Source organism: Ovis aries, chromosome 3 (genome assembly GCF_016772045.2).
Source record: "Ovis aries strain OAR_USU_Benz2616 breed Rambouillet chromosome 3, ARS-UI_Ramb_v3.0, whole genome shotgun sequence".
Taxonomy (NCBI): Eukaryota; Metazoa; Chordata; class Mammalia; order Artiodactyla; family Bovidae; genus Ovis; species Ovis aries.
Window position 1 is genome coordinate 176,400,591 of NC_056056.1, and position 26,144 is coordinate 176,426,734.

Genomic DNA, 26,144 nt, shown 5'->3' on the forward strand with positions numbered 1-26,144 from the left:
ATCAGCTTCAGGGCTGTTAAATGCCTCCAGCCCTCAGGGCTAGTCCAACAGCTTATACTGTTACCCTGGAGTTTTTTCCCAGCCTATGGGGGAGCGACTGCTCCTGACCACAGGTAACAAGCTGGGTGGTTCAAGTTTAAAAACAGTCCCCTCTGCCAACCTGGGGAGTTAGTCTGATCAAACGTGTGCATGTCACTTGTTCATTTCAGTATCCAAGTCTTTTCTGAATCCCAGTTAACCATCTGGTCTGGTCTGACACCAGCTTCTTATTTTATGGGACAAGGAAGGAAAACCTTACCTTCATGACAAAGATAAAGAAACTAGCATTGCTGTGTCCAGTATGGTAACCAGTAGCCATGTGAAACTGTTTAAATGAACTTCATTTGACTAAAATTACAGCTTTGGTTCCTTAGGACCACTTCAGTTCAGTTCAGTCACTCAGTCGTGTCCAACTCTTTGTGACCCCATGAATCACAGCATGCCAGGCCTCCCTGTCCATCACCAACTCCTGGAGTTCACTCAAACTCATGTCCATCGAGTCGGTGATAACATCCAGCCATCTCATCCTCTGTCGTCCCCTTCTCCTCCTGCCCCCAATCCCTCCCAGCATCAGAGTCTTTTCCATGAGTCAACTCTTGGCATGAAGTGGCCAAAGTATTGGAGTTTCAGCTTTAGCATCAGTCCTTCCAATGAACACCCAGGACTGATCTCCTTTAGGATGGACTGGTTGGATCTTGCAGTCCAAGGGACTCTCAAGAGTCTTCTCCAACACCGCAGTTCAAAAGCATCAATTCTTTGGCACTCAGCTTTCTTCACAGTCCAACTCTCACATCCATACATGACCACTGGAAAAACCATAGCCTTGACTAGATGGACCTTTGTTGGCAAAGTAATGTCTCTGCTTTTGAATATGCTGTCTAGATTGGTCATAACTTTCCTTCCAAGGAGTAAGCGTCTTTCAATTTCATGGCTGCAGTCACCATCTGCAGTGATTTTGGAGCCCCCCAAAAATAAAGTCAGCTACTGTGTCCCGTGTTTCCCCATGTATTTCCCATGAAGTGATGGGACCAGATGCCATGATGTTCGTTTTCTGAACATTGAGCTTTAAGCCAACTTTTTCACTCTCCTCTTTCACTTTCATCAAGAGGCTTTTTAGTTCCTCTTCACTTTCTGCCATAAGGGTGGTGTCATCTGCATATCTGAGGTTATTGATATTTCTCCTGGCAATCTTGATTCTAGCTTGTGCTTCTTCCAACCCAGCATTTCTCATGATGTCCTCTGCATATAAGTTACATAGGCAGGGTGACAATATACAGCCTTGACGTACTCCTTTTCCTATTTGGAAGCAGTCTGTTGTTCCATGTCCAGTTCTAAGTGAATTAACTCACTTATCCCTCATGAGAACCCCAGGAGGGAGGTATTGTTATTGTCATCCCCTGTTTATAGATGTGGGAAGTGAGACAGAAAGGATCAGCAACTTGTCCAAGTTCACAGGGCTCAGAAGTGGCCCCGTGCTGGGGGGAAGGGGGGAGGCGAGGAGTCTAGAGACCTCTAGGCTCTACCCTGAGCAGCTCATTTATCATCAAAGATAGAAAGTGCCCAGGGTGAGAAGGGAGATGCAGATAAACTGCTGGGGGGCTCAGGGAAGGTGGTTTTGAGTCAGACTTTGAAAGACAGATGAGATCAGGCATTCTAGGTGGGAGGAGCTGCTGGCAAAGGCTCCAAGAAAGGAAATCACAAGATTCATGGGTGGTGGGGGCGGGGAAGCACATGCCATAGACCAGAGGCCAGGCTGACCTTCAGCTGGTTGGCAGAAGGGCAGATGTTCAGCCAGTTGTGAAAATGCTGAAATATTTCTGAAGGGGTTGATAAAAAGCTGCTGCCCCACCTGTCCTCTTCCCACCCTGCCTGTGTCCTGCCATCAAGCTGCTGCAGCAGGGTGTCTGGCCCATAGAAGGTCCTGTCTGCATCAAGACCATAGGAGTTAGGTGGTGCCTGAGCCTCCCCCATAGTCAAGGATTTAGAAAATCCACACTGAGTTGAAAGTCTATGGAAGAAAAATACATCCTATAGGTGTTGATGGGCCTCTGTTCCTTCAGTGGTGGACTTAGGGTGAAGGTTTGGACAAGGGAAGCGCCTGAGCAAGGTACAAGTGCTTGCTCATCTTTCAAGACTCAACTGCATCCTCACCTCTGCTGTGAAACCTTTGTGCCCATGAAGGCCTCTGTGAATGATAACAACTCTTGAGTGCCAGTGTGAGCCAAGCCCTGTGATGAGCTTTTCCAGGTTATCCCTCTTAAATGTTCCAGTCTCCCTCTGAGATACTGTGTGTGCATGCTAAATTGCTACAGTCATGTCATACTCTTTGCTACCCCATGGACTGTAGCCTGCCAGGCTCCTCTGTCCTTGGGATTCTCCAGGCAAGAAAACTGAATTCGGTTGCCATGCCCTCCTCCAGGGGATCTTCACGACCCAATGATCGAACCGACGTCTCCTGTGGCTCCTGCATTGCAGGCAGCTTCTTTACCGCTGAGCCGCCAGAGAAGCCTCTGAGATACTGTAACTCTGCCTACATACAGATGGGAAGGCGTGAAGAAATCTAAGGACTGGCCCAAGGTCACACAGCTAAGCTAGTAAGTGCCTGGCTGGAGGCTGAGCCTTGCACTGTGATTCCAAAGGCTGTGTCCTCTTGACCTGCTCCCGTGTGGCCCCAGTCACCGCTCTGGCCTCATTTGCTTCCAAATGTCTGTCTTCGCTGCTAGACTTTGAGCTCCTCGCCAGCAGGGACTGGGCTTTGATCATCTCTTGCTCTCTCTGGCAGCCAGCCAAGCCTGGCACAGAGTAGAGGGGGATATGAAGATGATCTGAGTGCATGGCAGCAGGAGGATGGAGCAGGGGATGATGGAAGGACCAGTTAGAATGTTCCTGCAAAAGTCCCAAAAGGATGGCTTGGCGGAGTGGCAGAGTCCCCCAGTGAGAGGGGTCACCAGTGGCCTCCTCCCTCTGCTGAATGGTCCAGAGGGAAGCTATATTAGCTTCCTTGGATTTTTGGTTCTTTCTCATTTGCCCAGAACCCTCAGTCCTTTGCCTTCCCTGTTTCCAGGGCCTCAGGAACCATACATGAATGTTCTGAGCAAGCAGGAAAACTTTTTTTTTTAAAGAACAGCAGCACAGATGAGCCTTTGAAACTGCCTGGTGTAAACTGTGGGCTGCCCCATGGTGGCAAAGGCAGTGGGAGCCAGAGTGCCTGGTACCAGAAAGGCCTGGAAAGAGAGAAGAACGGAGGAGGGCATTCTCTGAGCTCAGCCTGCTTTCAATCCATCTGCTCCTGTGCCGAGTTTTCACTCCTTTTTTATCCTTTCAGAAATAGTGATATTGACAGCTGCCAGCACAGAGCTGGGTTTCACGTGTTACAGGAAAGAGTCCAGGCAGTAAATCTGGTCATTTGCCCTGAGCAACAGAGCATCTGGGTTGCCTTTTCATTCCTCGAAGTCTGCCTTCCCAAACAAAGCCTGTACATGTCTCCATGTACCCCAGTCTACAGTTTTGCTAGGTTTATTGATTTAATCACATTCTCCCCTCCAACCATTCTGCTGTCCTCATGGACTGCATATGTTTACAACTGCAATACAGGTGCTATAAACACAGATTTTTATACAGATCTGTCTTTTTACTGAAAAGTTGTATATGCTCATTTTTTTTAACTTTGGAAAATACATAAAAATATAAGAAAGAAAATTAAAGTTATCCACAATTCTACTACCCAGAGGTAACCAAAATGATTGTTTCATGTATTTTTTCCTTTTTTTAATACAAATTAAAATAACTGTACTGTGTATATATAATTTTATATCTTTTTTATTTCACTTACTGGTATGCCATAAGCATTATCCTAGCACTACTACAGAGCATTCATAAACATCATTTTTAATGACTACAAAATATTCCATCTTGTGAAGGCACCATAATTTGCCTAACGGTTCCCAGGTTGCTGGGCGTTTGACTTGTTTCCAATCTGTGAATTGCTGTTCTTTTAAAACTGCCCACAGTGGTGTGATTAAAACACCAACATAGAGGGAATGGATATAAAAAGGGTAGTCTGTCTGGAGCAACTGAGGGGTTAATTCACGTGCCCCTGATGGCCCATGTGAGGGAGAAATTGCAGGAGGAGGAGAGCCCTGAGAGGCGGGCTTCCCCAGCCCTGTCTCCCGCTGCTTTCTCCAGGAAGAAATGCCATGTGGGAAATATCAGGAGGGGCACCACCCTGTCTATACACAGTCATTATCAAAATCTCCTGGAGCGAGTGCTTCTTGGTTTCCGGGGATCGTCCACACTTGCAACCTCCCTGGATTCCAAAAGTGGAAAGACCAGCCAGAGTTGCTCTTCACAGCTTATGAGACTGGAAGAAAAGTCCAGGAAAAGCATGAGATTTGCCCAAAGCCATACAGTGAGTGGTCACATAAAACCAGAGGGCGGGGAATTCCCTAGTGGTCCAGGGGCTATGACTCTGCACTCCAGTGCAGGGGGCCTGGGTTTGCTCTCTGGTCAGGGAACTAGATGCCACAGGCTGCCAAACTACAAAAAGAAGTATCCCACATGCCTCGTCATGTCCGACTCTTTGAGATCCCATGGACTGTAGTGCACCATGTTCCTCTGTCCATGGGGATTTTCCAGACAAAAATTCTGGAGTGGGTTGCCATGCCCTCCTCCAGGGGATCTTCCCGACCCAGGGATCGAACCCAGGTCTCCCACATTGCAGGGGATTTCTTTTACCGTCTGAGCCACGAGGGAAGCCCAACTAAGACCCAGTGCAGCTAAATTAATTAATTAAACTTTTTTTAAAAAGAAATAAAAAGAAACCAGGGGGCTGCTGTAGGGATCCCTGGAATTCCCCACCCTCCTTCCCATGTAGTTTCTAGAACAGAGAAGAGAATTCCAGCATCATCATCAAGCAAGTTTTGAGCTTGTACTGTGTACAGAGTTCACTGCACGTGTACTTGGCCGTGTCTGTAGAGAATGGAGTTTCCACTATTCCAGGAATTGTTTGTTTGTTGGCTGTGTTTGTTTATAACCCTGGATTTAAAGTCTTCGCTCTGTTTTCACCCTGTAGATAAGAAACATTCCCAGGGAAGACTTCCTCAGTTCTTGCAAATTGGGGTGAGAAATTCGGTCAAGATTCAGCAGGTCAGGTTCAGGCCTGCCCAGGAATTGGGGCAGGACATGCTGGCAAAAGAAGGTTCCTATTTTCCCAGGCTTTGTTCTCACTGAAGAGTTCAAACTCCAAGGCTGGAGCTGGTCCTTTGGCAGTCCTTTGTCACGCTGCTCTCTATGAATTCGTTACATAGAACTCCACCCCTCATATGGCCATTCTCCAGCCCCTTATGGCAGCATGGTGTGGAAAGAATATTGTTATGAAGGAAAAAGGGAACCAGTACATAGTCAAAATCAAGGACCAACCTATTGAACACACTAACACTGACTGCAGATTCTACTGCCTCCAAAAGTCCATCCCTGGAGGCACTGCCCCTTCCAGAGCCCAGAGCACTTTACAGGAACATCCCGCAAGGTGCTTCTCATTGTCAGCCGTGCATCATGGTTATCTGCCCTTCCTTCTTTGATGGCCACTTTCTGCTCCAGTCCCCCAGTTGAAAGTCATGCTCTAACAAGTTCACAAGGATAATTAAGGACAAACAGACATCACCATTAGGGGTGCCCTGGGAAACTGGGGTTATGTGGCCACACTAACCTCCCTTGCTAGATTGAACACTAGGATTCAGGTTTTAAATCCTTGTGTCTTCCACAAAACTCAGCATGGTCCCTCACTCTAAGGAGAGAGTCAGTAAATAAGAAACAAGTTTTAAGTGATTGGCCTGCTGCATGAATAGTCACGCCTATATCATCTCTCAGGTTCATCCACCCCAGTACCTCCCATCCACTTATCCCTTCAGCTACTCCGGTCCACACAGAGTCCCCCCAGGCTGGCTCGGCAGTTCCTCATTGACTTCCTCTGCCTGGATTCCTCTTCCGAGTCCTGCTCTCTCCCACTTGCAGGCTCAGGACGGCATTTTGCAACACACTCCTACCATCTTCAGCTCCAGCTGATTCTGATTCATTCTGCCATAAGACTTTGTACCTTCCTTTAGCAAAAGGCTTTTCAGATAAGCCTCTTTTCTCCTGTTTTTCACATTAGATCGTGAGTTCGTTGAAGACTAAGGTCTTTTCAATATCACCAAGTATAGAAGCTGATGCATAATAGGGGCTCATTTTATTCATTCATCTATTTGACATATATTTATAGCACGTCTATTCTATGCCAGGCAGAATATCTGTCTTCATGGAGCTTACATCTACTAGGGGGTGCAGAGGAAGAACAAATGCATAAATAGTAAAGTATCAGGCAGATAAATGACATAAAGAGAAATAAAACTGGCACCTGAACCAAGTACAGTGGTGAGAGGTACGATGTTATCCAGGATGGTCAGGGAAGTTTCCTCCAAGGAAATAGAATTTGAGCAGAGAAATAAAGGAATCAAGACAGGAAACTAGGTGGCTATGTGAGCAAAGATCTTGCCAGGCAAAGAGAACAGCGAGTGCCAAGGCCCTGGAACAGGAACATTCCTGGAACATGCAAGGGACAGCAAGGAGTTCAGCAAGGCTGGAACAGAATGAGTGAGCATGGTAGGAAATGAAGTCCCAGGTGGACAGTGTTAGATCTTGCAGAAGTTTCTGAGTATGTAGAGGAGTTTGATTTCTAGTCCATGTACAATGAGAAACTCAGTAAATATTTGTTAATCTGAATTATTTGAGTTGAATTGAACTGAACTGAATTGATTCACTGAACTGAACAGAACTGTGTCTTTTCTCGGGATACACTGTTTGAAACATGCAAAATCCCTAACAAGCAGGCCCTTATTATCTACAAATGGAAAAGCACCAGAAATAGTCCCAGTTAGCAATTTTAAAACCTGTTCTGGAACTGGCACAGCCTTGTAGATTATTCCAGAGGACTTGTTGCTGGCGACAATTTGCCAGCCTCCCCTACATTCCCTAGTTTTATTGTGGTGGTAAATCAGGTACAGGGAATATCTCAACACAAGAGAAATGTGGTCCCAATGCCTCCCCATCATTTATGTTTCATGTCTGACTTTCCCAGAGTCTAAAGTCTTTGAGGGTCACTGGGATTTATTTGGGACACTTGGCCAAGTTCCTGAACCTAACTTTTTACAGAGTTTTTACCCAAGCCTGGTTCTCATTGAATTTTAATTATGTACATTCCTACTCTTAACACAACTGAAAATAAACAACCTGTGACTATTTTTATCATTTTATTTAGTCCTTATAAAAACCATTCCAGTGACCCATCACCCATAGTAAAGTGAGAAAGCCACCAGAATTAAGCTAAGCAAATTCACAGGATTTAATCATACATTCAGTGATTCATTTAACAAACATTTATTGATTCATTCAACCGTCATTCTTTCATTCACTCGAAGAATGTTGGTTGAGGACCTATGAAGTTCCAGGCACCACAGAAGTGCTTGGGATAAAGCAGAGCACAGGATAAATCCCTGCTCTCATGAAGCTGACAGTCTAGTGGAAGACACAGAATAAACCAGGACACTAATATCAAATGTCATCCTGAGTGGCGACGCTATGATGTGCGAGTTTGGGGGATACAAAGCTGAATAGTTCATGCCCCTACAGTTAGCTGGGATGGTAGTAAAGACGTAAATTGTAATAATAATATGATATATATGGTATTATGGGATTACATACACAATGCTTATCGAGGCAGAGGGAAACAAAGGACTAACTATATTATGAGTATGGGGTGGGGTGGGGGACTCTTGGGGAATACTTCCCAGAGGAAGTGATTTGATCGATGTCTCAAAGGATGCATAGAACTTAACTGGATGGAGAGGATAGAGAGAGGGAACAACAGCAAGAGCAAGGCAGGGGGGTGTGAGCACACAGATGTTTTCCAGAAATAGCTGGTTGTTTCGTGTGGCTGGAGCACAGTGGTGCTGGACCAGCATGAAGGGAATAGAGAGTGAAGACATGGGTTGAAACCAGTTAACAAATGGGCAGGCTGAGGAATTTATACGTTTATCAGATGACCACATTTATGTCTTAGCACCTTCATCGTGACAGCAATATGAAAAGATAGAAGAGAAAAACTAGAAAATAATGCAATGGTCCAATCCTAGAAAGAATCTTACATCAGTGGGCAACCAGTTAAGTGTGGAATGTTGGACCCTTAGGATGAAGAGGGATTCCAAATAGCCATCTAGACCAGCTGCCTATTCAATGTTTCAACTTCCTTCCTAAGGTCCTACCCAAGGGACTGCCCTGCCAAGGCAGCAGCCCTCGAGGCTTCCTTTCCATCCTAGCTCCAGACAGCCAAGACTCCTCTGAGGTCTTAAGTGGAGACGAGATCTGCTCCCTGGAGCTTCCACGACTACTTCTTCATTTGCTCCCTGGGATTTCCAGAACACGCCAGTCCAATTTCTAATTCAGACATACCATTTTACTGTTCAAAACAATTGTCATTTACTGAAATTTATTTTCTGTGTGCCGGGCAAGCTTGGAGGGCATGTATTTCCCTACTTCCTCATTTCCCAATTAGATCCTGAGGCTCTTGGCCATGTGGCTTGCTTCGATTTGGTCACTGACTCAGTTAACTGGCAGCACCAGGACCAAAACTCACGGACAGTCTGACACCAGACCCTGAACTCATAGAAACAGTAATCAGTTTAACTTGACAAACACTTTTTAGCACTTACTCCTTTAAAACCCCTGCCTTGGGTATCACAGAAGGGGAAAACTGAAGATAAATAAGCATGGATAATGAAAGCCAGCGCCCCACACTCTAGTGATTTGAACGGTGGAGTCAATACCCTAGCATTGTGATGATGTGTACTTGACTTTGGCCTGCTGTCTGACTTTTCCAGAAGAAAAGTGATTCATATTTGGCCCATGTCATGGGCCTGCTTCCTGCAGGTAGCGCTGAGGCCAGCCCAGTGCAGGAGTCATGTCTGGAAAAGAAGATCTCTAGGAGGATGCAGCAGAGAGATAGATGTACCTAGAAAGGTGGACTGCTCCAGTAATAAGGAAAGAGGAATACAGCAAGACTGAGAGGCTGGAAAGCTGGAAGCGGAAGGAGAACAGGAGTGAGGAACTGATAGGAAAATCCACGAGAACCCAGCCTATGTGCTGAGCAAGTGTGCAGGAGCTCCCTCTTTCGGCAGTGTGTTGTATTGCTACAGTTGTGGCTGAAAGATAAGATGCTGATGCTGCTGCTGCTGCTGTCGCTTCAGTCGTGACCGACTCTGTGTGACCCCAGAGACGGAAGCCCACCAGGCTCCCCCGACCCTGGGATTCCCCAGGCAAGAACACTGGAGTGGGTTGCCGTTTCGTTCTCCAATTCATGAAAGGGAAAAGGGAAAGTGAAGTCGCTCAGTCGTGTCTGACTCTTCGTGACCCCATGGACTGCAGCCCACCAGGCTCCTCCATCCATGGGATTTTCCAGGCATGAGTACTGGAGTGGGGTGCCATTGCCTTCTCCGGCTGACAAGATGAGGTTTTGGTTATCAGAGCTACCTTCCTTGTTGTTGTTGTTGTTCAGCCACTCGGTCATGTCCACCTCTTTGCCACCCCATGGACTGCAGCACGCCAGGCTTCCCTGTCCTTCAGTGTCTCCTGGAGTTTGCTCAAGTTCATGTCCTTCGAGTCAATGATGTCATCCAACCATCTTATCCTCTGTCACCCCCTTCTCCTCCTGCCCTCAATCTTTCCCAACATTAGGGTCTTTTCCAATGAGTTGCCTCTTTGCATCAGGTGGCCAAAGTATGAGAGCTTCAGCTTCAGCATTAGTCCTTCCAATGAATATTCAGGGTTGATTTCCTTTAGGATTGGTTGTTTTGATCTTGCAGTCCAAGGGACTCTCAAGAGCCACAGTTCAAAATATCAGTTCTTTGGCACTCTGCCTTCTTTATGGTCCAACTCTCAGATCCTTACATGACTACTGGAAAAAACTGTTTATCTTAATCTGATGTTTAAGTTGATAGCAACTTAGACCAAGTGTGTTAGGTGCCTGGTGTACATGAAGATGCCTAAATGTAAATCTTTAATTGTACTTCCATACCTGTTACCTCATCTTCTCAGTGGCCTTGTGAAGAAGGGCCAGTGAACATTATCCTCATCTTTAGGTGAGAGAGGAATCTAAGGGTTTCAAGACACCTTTGCTTTATCTACTCACCACACACTCAGCTTCCATTCAGAATCAATGCCCGCACCCCATCTGACCACACACACACCCCACCCCCACCCTGCTTGCTAGTCCATTCCTCCATCTCAGAGAAGTACTGCTCCTGATCTGGCCCAGTCCCCCTCCCTGACCTAGGCTCATCCCTGGACGGGATCTCGTTACATTCCCTCCCCTGAGACGGGCCCCAAAGCTTGACCCCTTTAGGAGAGGCAGCAGGAAGGCTCCTGAGAGGATTGGACAGGTCGTGGCAGGTGGGTAAGGGACACACCCAGACCTTTCCATCTCATCAGCTAATCAGCCCTGATTATTTCACTTATGTGGTTGGAGAGGGTCACCCTGGAGTGCTGACCTAGACAAGGAATCCTTTCCTAGATAGCACCGAAGTCTAGCTTAACAAATAGCCCTTTTGGTTTTCCTTTAATTAAATCCTCCCTGGTTTCTGTCATCTCTCATTTCCAGATTCAACAAAATGTAGAATTGGTAACATTTAGTCAGAGAAGTTAATTGTGCATATGTTTTCTTCTCATGCATGTGGAGAGTCCATAAATCTGCTCCATGGCCAAATGGTTGCTCTGTGTAGGCACCAGAATTGTCTCTCCTCCTGCTCTAGTCCCTTCCTTGATTATTAAGTCTCTTAGGAGTTTTCTTTTCTTTCCTTCCTTTCTCCATATTCTTTCTTTATTTTCCTTTTTACAGGGAAAGTCTATCCCATTTCCATCCTCTATGTTTCCAAAGGACCCCTAGCCCACATGCTACATAGTGACATTCTCTTTTTCTTTTTATTATCCCAGTTAATCTTGGGGCTTTGGCACAGTCTGAGACAGATGATGTTATCCACTCATCATTTATAACTAATCTAACTCTGAAAAAGACTTGAGCTAGATTCACAATATGAGTTAGATAGAACTGAAATCGCAGGACATGTCTCTGGCCTTGATAAAACCTGGATTCTTCTATCTTGGCTCAGAAAGAATTCAGCGAGAGACAGCGTACAGGTAAGGAAAGAGTTTATTAGTATAGGATGCTTCTTAGAGAGAGAAGCAGGCAGACCTGGGAGTGCCACAGTGAGAACTTATGGACTACAGTTTTATAATCAAAGGGAGAGTCGGGAGGGGCAGAAGACCACCTTCTTCCTCATTTTTAGTAGCTGTCAAACTTCCAGCATCAGCTCCTCCTCCATGTAGAGCGGGACAGTTTTCTTGTTCCTATATGGTCAAACTGGGACTGTCATTGTACAATGGAAACGAGCAAAAAGATGGCAACATATACTAAAATATGGTAAATCATCTCGGTTTCAGTATAATGTCCTTATTTTTTTTAATGTATGCAAAGGAGTATGTCCTAGGAATCATTAAATTACTGACATTACTGGGCAAGATGTGGGTCTCATTCCACCATTGTTTCATTGTTTGGGGGTGTGTTTCATGCTTCTGATACATGGGTTTTGTTGCTAAGCAAGCCTGCTTGGTTTTGCAGGTAAGAAAACCTGCTTTCTTGAGTGATCATTAACTTGCAGAGGTCTCCCATATATTTTCCTTTACTTACTCACTAAATTAATCCCTTAGTGGGGTTAATTGTTAATCAGCTACTTTGTTCTTTTGCTTTGTCCCTATCAGAACCACAAAACAAGGATACAATACCAAAAAAAACCCCCAAAACCTCATGTCATTAACACTAAGGAAGACCACTGTACCAGAAAAATCTCCCCCAAGGTTTATTATTAAAATTGAGAACAAAATTTAGCTTTGAGTTTCCTGGTCTCCAAGGCAAAAAGAGAAACATGCATTATAAAGCTCTCATCATTTAATTTAAAAAGAATCTTTTCTGACTTTAGCAAGTTCAGTCCAGGCTGATACTCAGGTCCTCCTGGTGATCTGAATCACCAGAAGTGTTTAGTGAAAGTTGCTTGGTCATGTCTGATGCTTTGAGACCCCATGGACTATACAATCCATGGAATTCTCCAGGCCAGAATACTGGAGTGGGTAGCCTTTCCCTTCTTCAGGGGATCTTCCCAACCCAGGGATTGAACCCAGGTCTCCTGCTTTATAGATGGATTCTTTACCAACTGAGCCACAGGGGAAGCCCAACAATACGGAGAAGCTCTTAAAAACAATCTCTAACCAAGTCCAGGGTTCCACTGAGGGAAATTATTGATCTGTGCTCAGAGCAGTCAGGTACTTTTGGAGGCACACGGTCCATCTGTAAACAACAGCATTTATATAAAAGTGGCCCCCTGGGTAGGGGGTAGAGTATAGGAATCACGACCCTTTCTTATGTGAGAGGATCATAGACTGCATGTAGCCCAGTCTCTTCCTCCACAGATGATGAACCGAGATGCCCCAATGCTCAGTGACTCAGTCATTGCCACACTGGTCTTTGGAGGAGCCATATAAGAATGGCCAAGTAGGAGGACTTTGGACTCTGGCAGACGTGGGATCAAATCCCAGCTCTGTGCCAATACTTGTGGTATCCTATAGGTTACTGAGTCTTGCGAAGCAAAGCCTCAGTTTGCTCATCTGTAAATAGGGATGATAATCATAATTACCTTCCAAGGTTGTTACTGTAATTCAATGAAATAATATAATTTAAGCTTTTTGCACAGAGTCTGGCCCATTGTAAGCACTCCAGTAGATGCTATACAATCCTAATAATGATGCTAATGTTGTAGACCATGATAATGGGAAGAAAAACTGAGTCCAAAATTAGGTTGCTTAGTATCTGCTGTAGCCCTTTTTCCACTTCCCCATTCACCAGGATTCCTGTCTGGAATTATACTGAACTGAAGAATATTCCTTAGAACTGCACCATCCAGTAAGGTGGGCGCTAACCACTTGTGACTAGTGGGTGGGGTTCAGTTGGTAAAGAATCCACCTGCAATGCAGGAGACCTGAGTTTAATCCCTGGGTCAGGAAGATCCCCTGGAGAAGGAAATGGCAACCTGCTCCAGTATTCTTGCCTGGAAAATTCCCTGAACAGATAAGCCTGGCAGGCTAAAAGTCCATAGGGTTGCAAGAGTTGGACTCGACTTACTGACTAAACCACCCAAAGTTAAATCAATTAAAATTGAATAAAATTAGAGTTTAGCTACTCAGTTGCACTAGCCACATTTCAAGTGTTCAGTAGCCACAGCAGCTTGTGGCCATTGTGTTGGACAGCACAGATTCAGAGCACTTCCATCACAGCAAAAAGTTCTGTTGGAAGCTGCCTTCGTGGCTTTTTTCCCCCCAACTTCCTTGTGGCAGTATGTTATTGATTTATTTATTTCAAAATATTATACTGTTACGCTAGTTCTCTGGTCCCTTAACTCTGCTGTGAGTACACTCAAGGCCCACAAAGCCCCAAGGACACACAAGTCATGTGGTCAGTTAGTGGCAGAGCCTGCTTTAAAACATGTTCCTAACTCAAGGCATGAGTCATTCCATGGAGGCCTGGGGAATCAGCTGTCTTCAGTCTGTGATTTGATGAGTAGGGTTTTGATTGATCAGGGCTGGAGTATGAATTTAATCCATCCTGTCAGACTGCCAAGTGCAGGGTAATGTGAGTTCAAGGGGTTTATCACAAGAGAGCTGGAATATCATTTTCTCAAAGCTGCAGCCCAGTGGCAAGGACACCAAGGACACATAGGGGAACCTCCAGACGATGCCCAGCCTCACCTTTAGCTCCTCTTTTGTTGTATTTAAAAAAAAAAAATTCTACGTGGTGTTTTAAAAAGCGATCTGTTAATGGGATATTATTCAGCTAAGAGAAAATAAAAAGAAAATCCTGACATAAGTGACAGCGTGGATGGACCTTGAGGACATTATGCTAAGTGAAATAAGTCAGACAAAGACAAATACTGTATGATGTCACTTATAAGTGGAATCTGAAAAACCTGAACTCAGAGAAAGAGAGAGTAGAGGCGTGGCTGCCAGTGGCAAGAGGTAGGGGAATTGAGGAGGTGTTGGCCAAAGGATCCAAACCTCCAGTCATAAGAGGAATACATTCTGAGGATCTAATAATATATTGCATGGTGACTGTAGTTAATAAAATTTTATTATGCACTTGAAAGTTGCTAAGTGAGTAGATTTTAAAAGTTCTCACCACAAAGACAGAATGGTAATTATGTGAGGTGAGGGAGGTGTTAACTAACCCTACCACAGTGATCACAATATATGTGCATCAAAGCATCATCCTGTACACTCCGCACTTACACTCTGGTGTGCGTCAACTCTAACTCAATAACGTTGAGGGAAAATAGCTAAAATTCCTTATAAGAGAACTTTTGCAAGGATGAAGTCTTTGAGATACGTTTCCGTCTCCAAGAGTATATGTATTGTGATTTTTGTGGGTTAATTGTGACGAGCTCAAAGCCACTGTCAGTAAAATTTCCTGAGGCTGATGAACAAAATCAACTTCCTATGACATAGTTTACACTTTTAAATGAATAAACAATTCACTGTAACAAATACTTTAGTAAATGTAGTTTCTAGGAACAAAAGTTAATACAATCTCAAGGTTACAAATTCATAGTCTCTAGAAGATAACTATGAAAAAATGTTTATCTGTTTTTGCTACACAGAAAGAAACTCAAATCCATGGTGACAAAAATTAAGGAAAAATAGAGATTTAATGCACATGTTATGGGAATTGATATGAGTGTCACTTAGAATTAGATTTGGCTGTCAGTGACAGAAAATTCAAATAGCAGGTGTTTAAACAAGATAGACATTTATTTCTCATATAAACCAAGTCTGGAATTAAGAATCCAGGGCAGGTATGGCCACTTAACCAATCATCCTTCTTCTATCCTTGTGCTGTGCCATGTGGCTTCTACCACATGGTTCAGTTTGGCTACTTGAGCACCAGCCATTCTGTCTACATTCTTGCCAGCAGAATGGGAAAAGACCAGAGACAGTTGGGCTTCTTCTATTTAGGGACTTTCCTAAAAGTATCACAAGAAACGTCTGCTTATATCTTTGTAAGAACCAGTCTCCTAGCTGAAAGGGAGGCTGAAAAATGTAAGCTTGGTGGCCATGAGCCCATGTGAAGATTGGGGGGTCTTATTAGAAAGCAAAAAGAAGACTCGTATAAAGTGAGAGCCAGCAATCTCAGCCAGAATATAAAAAACTCCCTGCTCTCTTTCTAAACAAACAGTTATGGTGAGCCCATTGTTTTGCATTCTCAGAGTGAATATTTTTGTCAACCCATTTTTTATATTTCTTTTCAAATGTTTCTCTGATTTTGTGTTTTTCAACTGCAATTCAAGTATTAGAAGTTTACAGTTTTAGTCCAGAAGTTACAAGGCCCTGGGTGGTTCTTCCCTTGTCTCTCTCCAGGGTTGCCTCCTACCCGTCCACCTCACTCCACCTCTCTCTCCCCTCCTTGTCAGCTCCAGCCTGTGTATACTGTAGCCGCTGCCTGCAGACGATAGAATGCATAGTTACTGGCCTCAACTCCAGGTCTGTCTGCCTCTACTGCTGCTTATAACTGTGTGCCCTTAGGCAAGTTATATAACCTCTCGGCTTCCTTTCAAGCTCAGAACCATGCTTAGCAGAAAATGGGCCCTTAATTTATGTTGTTTCAAGCCACCAAGTTTGTGGTGGTTTGTTACAGCAGCCACAGGAAACCCAGGAATATGCATTTCATTCAGTTCCCAGATGATTTTGAGCTCCCTCTGCCATAGACGGAAAACTAGACCGAGGACCTAGATTGAAATTCAGGGGAACTGTGAATTTTGCACTCGCCAGCATTTCTGCTCTCCGGTTCAAATTGTTAGAGACGTGTTGAGCGCTTAAATGCTGATGAGAAGGTCCAGAGAGGAGGTGGAGGTTGAGCTGTGGGACTGTGGGGAGAGAAGTGATGGAGTCACGTGCCCAGGGAAGTGGGGGGTGGGTAGGACTGGAGGAGTCCCTCCTCTCCAGGGTGGGAGGGAAGATGAAGACTAGGGGAGGTGCAGCTGTTTTTGGCAGCCAGGAGATAAGGAGATTATTATAATTTGTGTACCATTTTTGCTCTGCCTGAACCCTCTTGAACCTCAGTACTGCATTCATGACCCCCCAGCCCTCTAAATCACCTTCTTCAGAATGAGTGACGGCAAAGACAAAGAAGATCGGGTGAACACTCACATGTACCTGCTGGCATTATTAGCAGAAATCACCTCCTCACCAGTGCCCCTTGGCACTTGCCCCATTTCAGGGCATTTATATAATTATATGGACTTTCACATAGCAAAGGACTTGTGCTTTGGTACCTAATGGCTTGCTCTTCCCTGAAAGCATTGGCCTTACCCTACCCATGATTCCTTTGTCTCATTTCCCAAGAGCTGTGGGCACACTTGGGATGCTAGGAAGTGGTCCTCTGTGAGCCAGCCCTCAGCCTCCTCCCTGCCCCTGCGAGTTGTGCATGAGGCTGAAGGGGGCAGGATCCATGTAGAAAGAGGAGGCTGCCTCTCTGCAGACAATTAAGTCCCTGGCACCCATTGCAGGCGTATGTTAGGCAGAGTTCTCCAGAGAAACAGAACCAGTAGGCTGTGTGTATGATCCATCAGGGAAGAGTCAATGCTACAGCCTGGATCTGAAGGCGGTGAGCTGGCAGAGTCCCTATTCTTCGGAAGAGATCGGTCTTTCTTTTTCTTCAGGCCTCTAACCGATTGATGAGGCCTACCCATCTTGTTATTGTTTAGTCAGTAAGCTATGTCCGACTTTTTGCGACCCCATGGACTGCAGCACACCAGACTTCCCTGTCCTTCACTATCCCCCAGAGTTTGCTCAAACTCATGTTCATTGAGTTGATGATGCCATCCAAGCATCTCATCTTCTGTGAACCCCTTCTTCTCTTGCCCTCAGTCTTTCCCAGCATCAGGGTCTTTTCAAATGAGTTGGCTCTTCACATGAAGTGGCCAAAGGATTGGAGCTTCAGCTCTAACATCAATACTTCTGATGAAGATTCAAGAGTTGATTCCTTTAGGATTGACTGGTTTGATCTCCTTGCAGTCCAAGTGACTCTCAAGAATCTTCTCTAGCACAACAGTTTGAAAGCATCAATTCTTTGGTGCTCAGCCTTCTTTATGGTCCAACTCTCACATCTGTACAGGACCACTAAGAAAACCATAGCTTTGACAATAAGGACCTTTGAGGTCAAAGTGGTGTCTCTGTTTTTTAATATGCTATCTAGATTTGTCATTGCTTTTCTGAAGAACAAATGTCTTTTACCCTGTGGAAGATAAATTCCTTTACTCAAAGTCCCCTGATTTAATTGTTAATCTCATCTAAAAAATACTTTCAATATCCAGCAACATCCAGACTACATATCTGGTAATATGTGTTTGACCATATGTCTGGGGAGCTGTGACCCAGCCAAGGTGACACACGAAAGTAACCACCACAAAGTATGTATATATTTTTAAGTTTTATTGGAGTACAGTTGATTTACAATGTTGTGTTAATTTCAGTGAAGATATTCAATTGTACATATATATATATTCATTCTTTTTCAGATTCTTTTCTCATATAGGTTATCAGAATATTGAGTAGAGTGCCCTGTGCTGTACAATAGGTCCTTTTTAGTTACCTATCCTATATATAGTAGTGCGTATGTTAATCCCGTGCTCCTGATTTATTCCTATGCCCCACATTTCTCCTTTGGTAAACATAAGGTTGTTTTCTATGTCTGTGAGTCTATTCCTATTTTGTAAATAAGTGCATTTGTTTAATTTTTTAGATTTCACAGGTCAACAGTATCATATGATATTTGTCTTTATCTGACTTCAGTATGATAATCTCTAGGTCTATCCATATTGCTGCAAAAGGCATTATGTCATTCTTTTTATGGCTGAGTAATATTCCAGAGTGTGTGTGTGTGTGTGTGTGTGTGTGTGTATGAATACTGGGGTATCTTTTTGATTTATGGTTTCTCTGAATATATGCCCAGGAGTGGGGTTTCTGGATCATTTAGTGGTTCCATTTTTAGATTTTTAGGAACCTCCATACTATTCTCCATAGTGGCTATACCAGTTTAACATTCTCACGAACAGTGTAGGAAGGTCCCCTTTTCTCCATACACTCTGTAGCATTTACTGTTGGTAGGTTTTTTTGATGATGGCCATTCTGACCACGGAGTTGATTCTTCACTGTAGTTTTGATTTGCATTTCTCCGATAATCAATGATGTTGAGCATATTTTCATGTGCTTTTTTGGCCATCTGTGTGTCTTCTTTGGAGAAATGTTTATTTAGGTATCTTTGGAGTAATGTCTATTTAGATATAACCATTGCCAAGTGTACTTTTTGAGCATTTACTTTCTCAAGATGATGCTAAACACAGTCATAAATATAAAATACCTATCAGACAATAAGATAGGTGCTTGGTTCAGAGTAAACTCCCCAAGACTGAAAGATTATATTTTGTAAGATTGTTGGGAAACTGAAGGAGAATCCTGGTAGGAGGTAGAACACACGTCCCTGATAAAAGCTGAAGCTTGCTCTCCCAACCTCCCCTATCGCTTGGTGCAGGCTTGTGACCCAGGCTTAGCCAATCCAGTATAGCATACCACCACCACCCCAGCTTTAATCAGGAGATCCAGGTACAAACAAGCTCCTTCTGTTTTGTTGTCTTCTAGGCCTCTCACCCCTTTTACAGCACTCACCCTCCTGGCCTCACCTTCTCCCCCTTAAGCATGATAACACAATTCACCATTTCTGATTTCTGGCTTGAGTCATAATACTCGCTGCTGCTGTTGCTGCTAAGTCGCGTCAGTCGTGTCTGACTCTGTGCAACCCCATAGACGGCAGCCCACCAGGCTCCCCCATCCCTGGGATTCTCCAGGCAAGAACACTGGAGTGGGTTGCCATTTCCTTCTCCAATGCATGAAAGTGAAAAGTGAAAGGGAAGTCGCTCAGTCGTGTCCAACTCTTAGCGACCCCATGGACTGTAGCCTACCAGGCTCCTCCATCCATGGGATTCTCCAGGCAAGAGTACTGGAGTTGGGTGCCATTGCCTTCTCCGATAATACTCACCAGGGCCTGGTTATTTAAGTGTGGTCCATGGATTGGTGGCTGAATCACTGCCAGAGTTTGGTAGATATGCAGACTCTTGGACCCTACCCCAGACCTACTGAATCAGAATCTTCATTTAAAAAAGATCCTAGATATTCATATGCACATTAATATTCAAGAAGCTCTGCTGTAGCCCACACCCTTGGCTCCTCCCTCTCTAGGCTGTCTGTAGGAACCACCCCCTCGGGCAAGCCCACCACACTGCATAGTAGGGCTGTCACTATAGTAACCAGGCATGGCCACCTCTGACCTCTGCCATCATCTTCCTATCTTTGGTCTCACCACTACAGTGAGATCACAGTGAATATTGCTATAGAAACCAGCCCTGAATGTTGTCTAGTATCAGTTGTGCTGCTTGTCCTTCACTCCCTGTGTCCCTGAAATTATGAGCCTCCCAAACCACAGTCACACATCTAAATTCTTCTCCAGCCTAAGAAAGACTCAACAAATACCAAACAGGAAAAGTCAGGGCCACATGATTTATAAAGAAAGGCATAGAAACTGCAGAGATTTGCTTCAATTTGAAAAAAGACGGGAGCATCGCTCTGTGTAACAAGGCCTTTTCCTCCATCCAGCAGGGAGAAGGCTGAGTGACGCTAAAAGCAGTGCTGATGATGATGACGATTATGACAGCTACTGCTTATGAGCACTTTCTTGGTACCAGGCGCCGGGTTAAATGCACATCATCCCATGCAGTTCTTACAATAACCCTCTGTGCTGTAAAAAAAAAAAAAAAAAACAACAACAACAAAACAAAACAAAACAAAAAAAAAAACAAAAAACTGGTATAAACGTGGAGGTTCAAAACAACACAGATTGATTATCTTACAGTCTAGGGGTCACAAATACAAAATCTGTTTCGCTAAATTTAAAGTGTCGGCGAGGCTGCCTCCTCCTGGAGTCTCCAGGGGAAAATCCGTTTCCTTGCTTTTTCCAGCATCTGGAGGCCACCTGTGTTCCTTAACTCCTGGTCCCTTTCCTGTATTAGTCCAACTTTTTGCTTCTGTCGTCAGTCACATCTACTCCCTCCTTTGACCTTTTTTTTTTTTTTTTTTTTTTTCTTCCTGACTGTTCCAGGTATTAGTTGCAGCACGTGGGATCTTTTAGCTTCAGCATTCAAACTCTTAGCTGTGACGTGTGAGATCTTGTTCTCTGACCAGGGATCAGTCCCAAGCCCCCTGCATTGGGAGTGCAGAGTCTTAGCCACTGAACCACCAGGGAAGTCTCACCTTTGACTGTCTCACCTCCCTCTTCTAAGTTCCCTTGTGATTTCATTTCGGGCCCACCTGGGTAGTTGAGGCTAGTCTTCCCTGCTCGAAATCCTTAACTTAATCTCATGTGCAGACTGTTTTATCAAATAGCCTTGGCAGGTTCTGGGGATTAGGATGTGGACATTCAGTGGGGCGACATTACTAGGCCAACCACACCCCTTGAGGTAGGTATTCTTATTATCCCACTTTCCCAGTGAGAGGACCAAGGCGTGACCGTTGGAATACAGTGAGTCCTCCATCTGTAGGGGCCACATCCACAGTTGGTTGGATCTGCAGATGCAGAGTCTGTGGTACAGAGTACCCACTGTTCTATCCCATTCTATGTAAAGGATTTAAGAATTTTGGTACCAATGAGGTTCCTGAAACCAATTCCCCGTGGATACCAAGGGACAACTATACTTTGTTCAAGGTCACACAGTTTGACGGTGGAGCTGGAATCCAGCTCTCACTCAGCCTGTCTCCAAAGCCCAAACGTCTGACCTCTGCACGGTACAGCCTTCAAATGGCTTTGAACTCATCTTCGGTTGTCACTAGGAAATGAACGAAAACCAGCAGCTCTCTAAAGAATCAGCTTCCAATGGAAGTTCCTCTACCACAGAACAAAATATTGAGGGCTGAGCAAAATTTAAGTCAAACCACAGGCATTGTCATCTGCCGGGGCTTCTATAACAAATTAACCCAAACTGGGCGGCTTGAACAAAAGAAATTTATCTTTTTACAGTGCTAAAGGCTTGTCAGCAGGTGTGGTTTTTTCCAAGACCTCTCTCCTTGGCTTATAGGCAGCTGCCCTCTCACTGCTTCTTTCACATAATTGCCCCTTTGTGTCTCTCCACGTGTCCCAGTCTCCTCATCTTATAAGGACGCTTATAAGTCACGCTGAATTAGGGCCCACTCCAATGGCCTGATTCTAATACCGTTATGTTTTGAGGTTCTGGCACATAGGGCTTTAATGCATGAATTTGGGGTTGATATAACTCAGCCCATATCAACAAGAACTGCTCTGACCTCAGGAACAAGACAGCTCAGACCTCTGAGATGATTCCAGAGCCCTCTGGATGCCCTCACTCCCAGCTTTAATATTTGGTTCACATTCTCCACCCTCTGGTCTCCAAACTCACCTGCAGTTACCCTGTCAATACCCTGGTTTAGTCTCCTGGGGCTGCTGGGACAAATTACCACAAACCTGGTGGGTTAAAACAATACATAAGCATTCTCGTAGTTCTAGAGGTCAGTAGTCCAAAATCAATTTCACTGGCCTAAACCAAAGGTCTGCTATCTTCTGGCATCTCTGAGAGAAGACCATTTCCTCACCTTTTCCTGCTTCTAAAGCTTCACTCCTTGTATTCCTTGGCTTGTGGTTCCTTTCATCTCAACCCAATAGCAGAGCCTCTTGCTTCAGTATCACCTGTACTGAATCTCCCTATTTCCCTCTTCTAAGGACCCGTGCGATTGTATTTAGGACCTACCCGGATATCCAGGCTAATCTTCTCAAGTTCCCTAACTGGACCATATCTTCAGACTTACTTGTGCTATCAGTATTCACAGGTTGTAGGAATATGACCTGATATCTTTGAGGGCCACTATCCAGCCAACCACCGTGATTCTTCCTCACATGTGTCCTGGCCACTGCATCTGTCCTGGAGGGCCAAATAGGGCATGATTCACGTGAAGGTCCCTTGGTTGAGCTCTGACAGTCTTTTCTGCCTCGAGGCCTTTGTGCAGTCTGTTACTGCTCTCTAAAATACCCATCTCTCTACACATTCACATAGGGTTAGTTCCTTCATATATCTGAGGGTTTGTCTCCTCTTCAGAGAGGCCTTCCCGCCACCCCACCTCAGCCTATTTATTCTCTATCCCAGCAATCTGGAACCAATCACAGTTTGCAATTGCTTTATTACTTGGTTGGTTTACAGGTTTCTTATATGTCTGTCTTCCTGTTAGACCATTAGCTCTATGAGAACATAGATGTGTCTTGCTCTCCACTCTATCTCCAGGCCCTGGAAGCATACTTGCAATATGAATGCAACCTAAAGGATTTTTAGGGTTTACTTTTTTAATTTTATTGAAATATAGTTGATTTACAGTGTTGTGCCAGTTCTAGGCACACTACAGTCTACAACAACATATTGAGTATAGTTCCCTCTGCCATACAGTAGGACCTTGTTGGCTATCTGTTTTGTATATAGTAGGGTGTAATTGTAGCCTGCCAGGCCCCTCTGTTCACAGGATTCTCCAGGCAAGAATACTGGAGTGGGTGCCATGCCCTCTTCCAGGCAAGCTTCGTGACCCAGGGATCAAACTCCCATCTCTTATGCCTCCTGCATTGGCAGATAGGCTTGTTACCACTAGCTTCACCTGGAAAGACCATTTTAACCCTAAACCCCTAATTTATCCCTCCCTGCCTTTCCCCTTTGGTAACCATAAGTTTGCTTTCTACAACTGTGAATCTGTTTCCATTTTGTAAACAAGTTCATTCGTATAATTGTTTAGGCTCCACATATAAAGAATAGCATATTAATATTTGTCTTCCTCTATCTGACTTGCTTCACTTAGTATGATAATCTCTAGGTCTATCTATGTTGTGGCAAATGACAATATTTCACTCTTTTTCATGGCTTAGTAATATTCCATCACCATCTTCTTTATCTATGTATCTGTCAACAGACATTTAGGTCGCTTTCATTTCTTAACTGTTGTAAGTAGGGCTGCTGTGAACATTGGGATGTATGTATTTTTTGAATTGGCATTTTGTCGTTATTTATGCCCAGGAGTGGGATCACTGGATCATATGGTAGGTAACTCTGTTTTCAGTATTTTAAGGCCATAATGACAATTTTAATGGCACTGCCCTGTTTGAATTGATTGTGTTCCCCCACCCCTCTGTTCACCTCAGGCCACCTAGTCAGAAGTTATTAGATCTGGGTTGCTCCTGAATTCCCAGGGGATTTTATTTAAAATGCAGATGCCCAGGCCCCACCCAAGACCTATTGAACCAAAACTCTGAGGGTGAAATCAGAGCCTTGGCAATTTTCACACACTCCTTGCTACCCTCCCACCCCCCACACCCTACCCACCCATCTACCCCACCCCTCCCTACCCACCTCCCACACTGGTCCTTGATTCTTAGGTTGAATCTGCTTCACTAAACCATGAGTTCCTTGGGCCTCCTCTAGGTTTTAGTCACTACGGACAACTTCACCAACAAAGTGTTCTCTTAAAAAATCTATCAGGAGAATGCAGTCTTTTTCCCTCTTAGCATTCTCCACCCTCTCCTTAACTCAAGACCCTAGCGTTCTTTCCCATCTCCAACCTCCTCCAAAAGAAACTTCACAAATAATACTATTTTTCTCTCCCTCTGAGTAGACAAGATAAGAAGATTTTTAAATGAGTTGCTGGCAAAGAATTCATGAGCTTATAAACTATTGAGGTCAGAGTGACGAAAAGAAGGCAATGTTGAAAGGGGAGAACAAGTCCATAGAAAATTCCAGAGGCGGTGGAATCTGGGGTTCAAGGTTTCTCATTTGAATGCTCACTGCCTGTCTTGGAAAAAGTGTTATTTTGAAGGCGCAGTAGAGCCTCTTTTTCTCCTCTTCTGTATTCATCAGGAGTTGACTGTGTGCCCCAGGCCTCTGCATCTAACATGAAAGACATCTGCTGAAGGGCAGTGTTCCAGAGGACCCTGAGGGGTTGGGAGTTGTGGGCTGTGCTTGAGGGGCCGGGACCACGCAAAGAAAAGGCAGGCCAGGGGCTGGGGGTGCCGCCTCTGTGAAAACAACTCAGAGGGGCATCCTGGTTGGGATCCAGCAGTGATGGAGTCATGGTGACAAAAATAAGTTCTGCTCACCTGAGACTGTAGAATCCAATTCAATTTCAAGTCAGTGTGTGTTTATTGAGTGCCTGATTCGGTTTAGGTGATGGAGAGAATGAGAGAATGAGGACGACAGCCTAAGCAGCAGGCTGATCCAGGCAGAAACTCCCTGGGAACCTGCCCCACAGGTCCACAGGTTCAGAAACTCGATTTTATCTGTTTCACCCAGTGAGGAATTGATAAATCTTAGTCTGTTTCATGAACACGTTATTTATTAAGTGTTCACAGCCTGCCAGGCACTGTCCCAGGACTGGGGATGGGGCTGGGTCGGTGAATCCAGCAGGCCCAGGTCCCTGTCTCATGGAGTTCACATTCTCGTGTGGCATCTGCAAGGCTGGTAGGTCAGGCCACTGGGGTGGGGGCCACCGTGGGAAGGGTCCGTGTTGGGAGGAGTCCCCAGGAGAAATGTTTAGGGAGAGGTGAGATTTGAATTGTGGTTGGAAGGTTAGGTAGGATGTGGATTTTCAAAGGATTGGAAACCTTATATTATAGAGAGAGAATGGAGCTGAGTGAGCAGGAATGAAAATGACCTGCCATCAAAGGTCCATGACCAGATGGGCCCCCTTGGGGTAACAGGTGCATGCTGGGAAGTTGGACAAGTACCACATGGGGTTACTGCACATGGGCTGTGAAGTCAGATGTCTTGGGTCTGATTCCCAGCTCTCATATTTGCCAACCTTGTGAGCCAGGGCATGTTATTTAACCTCAGTACACTTTATTCTCCTGATTTAGAAAATAGGCATAATCATAACTAGCTTGTAGGTTGTCCTAAGCAGTTAGCTGAGATCATGAACGGGATTAACTGAGATGAATGTAACAGCTGTTAAGTCTTAACATTGGATAACCAGAAAGCATTCTAGAAAAACTGGGAACTGCCACCAAAATGGGGAGACACCTGCATATAGTGAGGGGGCTGCTGCCTTGGGTAAATAAACCCTTTACTTACCACTTTCTTCTCCCACCCATGGCAGCCATGCTGGATTGAACAGCAGCTCCAGGGCTAGGGTGAGCCAAGAAAGCTGCTGGAACATGTTGACATGATCTGGCCTTCCTAAATTTTACACCCACATGCCCCACATGCCTCAACCCAGTTGTAGCTGTAACGCATGAACAGGAAACCTTTTTGACCAGCACCGTGCATTTCTCAAAGTGTGGTCCCTGGTCTACCTAAATCAGTATCATAGGGGCTGCTTATTAAAATTATATTCATGAGCCCTGTGCAATCAGCATTACTGGAGATAAGGCCAGGAAATCTGTATTTACACATACACACACAAAACCAGGTGATCCCCAGGCCCTATACCATACTTGAGAGCCGAAGCTCTTTGAGTGTGCCCCTCTAGGGCTTCCCGGATGGCAAGGTGGTAAAGAATCGGCCTACCAATGCAGGAGACACAGGAAATGGGAGTTCTGTCCCTGGGTGAGGAAGATCCCCTGAAGTAGGCAATGGCAACCCACTCCAGTATTCTTGCCTGAGAAATTCCATGGACAGAGGACCCTGGCGAGCTACAGCCCCTAGGGTCTCAAAGAGTTGGACAAGACTGAACACGCTCGCACCTCTAACCAGAAGCATCAGCCTCAGCATAGACCCAGGACTTATTAGAAATGCAAACTCTTGGCCACCTCCCCTGATCTCCTGAATCGGACACTCTAAGCGGGGAGCCCAGCAATTTGCATTTTAAGAAACTCTCCAGAGAATTCTGAGGCG

General features: G+C 44.9%; 1 protein-coding gene across 2 annotated transcripts in view; it reads left to right on the forward strand.

Annotated features, from left to right (window-relative positions):
- Positions 1-26,144, forward strand: part of ABTB3 (ankyrin repeat and BTB domain containing 3) — a 323,751-nt gene that overhangs the window by 219,202 nt on the left and 78,405 nt on the right. The gene's annotated exons all lie outside the window — the stretch shown is intronic.